This window comes from Alligator sinensis, unplaced genomic scaffold (assembly GCF_000455745.1).
Source record: "Alligator sinensis unplaced genomic scaffold, ASM45574v1 scaffold30_1, whole genome shotgun sequence".
NCBI classification, from domain to species: domain Eukaryota; kingdom Metazoa; phylum Chordata; order Crocodylia; family Alligatoridae; genus Alligator; species Alligator sinensis.
Window position 1 is genome coordinate 2,003,880 of NW_005842060.1, and position 4,755 is coordinate 2,008,634.

Sequence of the window (4,755 nt, forward strand, 5' to 3'; positions counted from 1 at the left end):
GCCGCCTCGGGAAGGGATAAGACCCCCGCCCCCGGCGCCTCAGACACCCGCTAGTGCCTGCCCCTGCCCCTGCCCGCGTGGTTGACGGGGACAAGGAGGTCCCCGAGCCCGCCCCGGGGGGCGCCCACACACTGGCCGAGCCCCGCACAGCGCAGCCAGCTTGCGGGTGCTGCGGGGGCCCAGTGGGTGCAGCCCTCCTGGCCGGTGACCGCCTGGTGGAGCTGCCTCGGGCCGGACACAGCTCCTCTCTCCTTCCAGGCCAAGTCAGCACCAGGGGGGATTCAGCGGGGGGGGTATCGCAAATCCCCACCCTTCACGGAGCATCTTCAAAGCACGCTTTACTATCCCTGGCAAAGCCCCACAGTACTGATCGTCTCTCTCTAAAGATAAAGATCTGATAAATATGACCCCCCCCACACACACACACACGTATAAACACATATTACATCTTTTGCGTCAACGGTATATAGCAGGAGCTGAAGTGGTTTCTTCATAGGCAGATCTCTGTTGTGTAATGAATGCTTCCTCCTGCGATGAGACGCATGGGGAATAGTTATGATTTCATTTTGAAAGCGAACTTTACCTTTTCAGCGGGGGGTTTCCCCCTCCCGCCCCCCAATTGTCTTTATAGAAGCTTCCCCAGATACAAGCCTTACTTGATTGCATATTGTGTTCTTATCGACTTGTAAGCTTAGTAATGACATAACTTTATGTATGAATAATTTTTATTTGCAGTCCTTAAAAAAAGAGGTGAATGAGACATCCCAGCACGACCCGGCTATGGAACTGGAAAACACCATTTGCCGTAGGCGGCCAGGTACATACATATATAGGAAGCCACCAAAGCACTGAAGCCCAGTAGTGAAAAGCCAACTTCAAAGAACATCATTATGGACAACCACCAGGGTAATTTCCTCTCTAGCACTTCAGAGGAGTAGCACTCTCTAGGAACTTTACCTCTTTTTTTTTATCCTTGGGCTTTGTAACTTATTTAGTATAACTTACTATAAGTAGTTATTTTATATAACGAATGTTTCTTTTTTGCTTTATTTAGCAGTCTTCTATAGGTTGGTCGTCTGGCTTCAGTTTCTTCACTTCATCCTGGTGTCTGGCCATAACTTCAGTATCTGCAAACATGGAGAAATAAAAGACAAGTATATGTTCATCCTCATGCCCGACTTAGATACATACCCGGGTAAAAAGGTGATGTTTTTTTCCTCGTGTCCAGCCAAATCGATGATACAGTTGCTGCTGCTACATCTCTGCCTGCCCTTAATGGTGCTCGAAAGATAGTTTGGAGAATATTTACTGGTAAATCTGGGTCTTGATTAGCTTGGTAAATGGTTTTTGCCCAACAGCTTTTGGAAGGGAAAATTTCCCCCTCATTTTCCAGGGGGACCTGAAGCCTGAATTCAAGATATCCCTGTAACTTGCAGTGGATGAGAAAAGGTGAAACAAGGGCACAGTCCTTCCAACCAAGATAAATCTGACTGTGTATTTCATTCTTCAATATTCATATGCAACAGTAATATGCATGATAGGATGTAAGTGGGATATGACATGTGTACTGTGCATGTGTCCATACACACACCTACCACGGAAGACTTTTCTTGAAGCTAAGCATGTCAGTAGATTTTCGCTGGACAGGGACTTGTCAGATAACTTTGATCACTTGAGATAAGTGTTCCAGGTACCAGGTATGGGAAGAAAATTCAATGGCTCATAAAAACTTTGCAATCATTGTAACCAATTTATACCATAAATGCAAAAGCCAACAATGCTGGAGAAAGTTCCCTTTTGTTAAATCAAGTTGCCTGGTGTGATCGTCTGGTTATATGCGAACTGCTGTTATTTTCTCTCTCTGTCTCTAGGATCAAGATTATCATGACTGCGAAGTCGGTGTGAGTGTTATTCCATTGCTCTTTGAACCCATGAAATGATGCTTAGGAAAAAATGAAGGGACTTCGGGACCTCCCGTGGTAGAGCAGGCAAAGCTTGGAGCTCGGTTCACAGAGCCCAACAATAATGAAGTGGTTTGGGGTTGATACAAACATAAAACTTGCTGGGGAGGGGGAGGCGGAGATTAAGATATTTTAAACAGAAAACCATAAAAACGTGCAGATTGATAGCTAAGCGTGTTTCGCTCCTTCTCTTCACTGCTTTTCAAAGGTGCTGAAAAGGACACGGTCCATGGTAGATAGGGATGTGTAGCTCTTTCAGGTAGTTTCTTAGAAAGCGGAAGGATTTGCTGAGAAAGGTGTAACGGGTGCCATCTATCGGCTGTTAACCTCAACTGACCGATCGCGATCACATTGTCTCCGCGTACCAGAACGAAAACCTGTTGCGGTGCATACACAACGTTACCAGGCGCTGCATCTGCACGCAGTATAAGCACATCTGGCAGGACACTCGTGCGCTTCTGAACGAAAATTGCAAAAGCTACGACCCTTTGCAGGTAAGAACAGAGTACAGAGCTCACCGGGGTGGGGGTTGGGTCCCCCCCCCCTTTTTTTTTTTAAATCTTCTAAAGCAAAATTTGAGTGCATTGTGCAAAGACGAGACAGCTTCCTTTGCTTTGGGAACGCTTAAGACGCTTACTACTTGATGTTTCTTTGAAAGCCAGAGGTGAGGTCTCTACTGATGATGAATTTTAAAGGTGATCAAAACAGGCAAAGCAAGTATTTGCCACTGGATATTTCCTGGAGGTAGAGGGAAGGCAGATTGGTGCATACGTGATTGATTCTTGTCCCCGTCCCTCCAAGAAAGTTCATCCTGCTTCAGACACCGGTTGGCTCAAAGCGTCATCCTATCTCTCTGGTCCCGTCTGCTCAGACGGGACCTGGGATTCACCTCTGGGGCGGTGCTAGCCGTGATATCAGCTGTGGAAGTTCCTGCGTCAGCGTGCTCAGGCTCAAGGCTCTTTACTACTATAAAACTACGGTAAAAAATACCTGAACGCATCTAAGCTACGCTACAGCTCCTGTTGATGATGGGGCAGAGTTTCTCTTCACTTTTTGCCAGTGCAGACTAGCAGCTAGAGTGCTGGGTATTGGTTTGGGATAGAGGAATAATACTTATCTCTTCTGGTGCAGCAGAACTATTCTTGCTGGCTGCCAAGGGACCCTCCAATATCATAGGGACAGAGTTTGCTCCTATTACACTAGGTGATGTGCAGGCCAGAAAGAGCAGCTTAATTTTCTGAGTCCAGGTCCACGTTTAGGGCTGTAAGTCGGGGAAGAGGGGAAGAGGGGGTGGGAGAAAGAGAATCTCCTTTATCTTAAACCAAGCCGATTTGACCAGAGGGCAGTGCCTCCGATCAAACCAGTAACATGTGGTTAGACCCTAAAAGGTAATTTACTGATATATGGTCTCATGGTCCACAGGATACTGGATGTCTCAAACCTGTTGCTCGGAAAAGAAGGGCCTCAGGCTCCTGTAATAAAGAACTTGCAGAACTAAGGTCATTATGGAGAAGTTACATGAACCTCGAGGACACGGTGCCTTAATTTTTTTTACCAGTATTTATTACCAGCTATGCAAAGGGTTGTAAATGTTGCAATGATTTTTTTTGTTAATTTGACTTGAATATCTTTTTAATTTATTTTGTAAAACCTGATGGGCATATGTTTGTTAAACAAATAGCTTGCAAACACAATGTATGATTCCAGCAATTAAAACAATGTTGATCAACTCCTGCATGTATGTATGTAAAGTGCATCCTGAATTGAGAGGGCTTAGCGGACACGTGAAGGGAAAAACAAAACGAAACAAAAAAAGGGGGAAAGGAAGCATATGTGGGAAGGAAGGAGCAGCAGCCAGATGGGAGAGAGATTTAAAAGTTGAGGGCATGTCCAATGTATCTGACTGCACTGGTGGTGGCTAGTTTACATGCTTTAAAAAGCAATTTTTGTACAGATCATTAATAGTTTTTGTGCATGTCCTATCTATTTTCCAAACAAGAGTTGGCTTAGAAGGGAACTTTTAGAAATATTATTAGTGTTGACAAGGGATTTTGTACACATCCAGTACTTATTTTTGCCCTTGTTGGTGATGGTTTTTCTGCATATCAGACTACCTTGCCCTCCCTCCCCACTCCCTTTCTTCCTGCAATGATCCTACTCAATCCTGTATCTACGAAAATGAAACTCCTAGTTGACAGCAGGATTTTGTGCTCAGCCAAGCCAAATAGTTCTGTAGTGTAACAACATATGGAGTTAGGGAAGATAGGCTTTATTTCTTCTGAACTGAGGGAGTATTGCTGTAGGAGCTTGTAAACTGCCTGAGCAGTGAGGGTCTGAAAAAGTTGCCCCTGAAAACAGCAGAAAATATACAGAAACCGTTGGTAATTCTAGGACATCTAGTTTAACCAGAAAATGCTGGATTTTCTTTCAAACACCGGTAGCTATGCCCAAAGCAGCACTCTCAAACAACATTATTACCATCCTTTCCCCGCTCCTCTTCCAACTGGTCAGAGAGGGGTGGAAAAGTTTTTCTCCTCACTTCCGTCTTTGCACCACGAGAGCCAGAGAAGACAAGAGTGATAGTGAAAGCTACTTCACTTTCTCTTCTCCAGCCCTGTCATTTACAGTAACAGCGAGGCCGGCCTGCAATGGGAAGTAGAAGACCTTGAGTCGTTCCTCTTGGCTGCCTGCCTCAAACTGAACCATGAAGGGCGCATGCCCCCGGCGGCTGGGGAGCCGCGGCTGCACTGGCGGCAGCGGGAGTGCGGGGGGGGCAGCCCGGCGGCAGTGAGCG

The 4,755-nt window shown here is 45.9% G+C and overlaps 1 long non-coding RNA gene across 1 annotated transcript in view; it reads left to right on the top strand.

Moving 5' to 3' along the window:
• Positions 1-3,725, top strand: part of LOC102368606 — a 9,213-nt gene extending 5,488 nt beyond the window's left edge. Inside the window, exons 3-5 of the long non-coding RNA XR_323772.3 lie at positions 736-906; positions 1,055-2,455; positions 3,384-3,725. This is a non-coding gene — a long non-coding RNA (uncharacterized LOC102368606). The remainder of the gene's footprint in view (positions 1-735; positions 907-1,054; positions 2,456-3,383) is intronic.
• Positions 3,726-4,755: the final 1,030 nt, after the last annotated feature.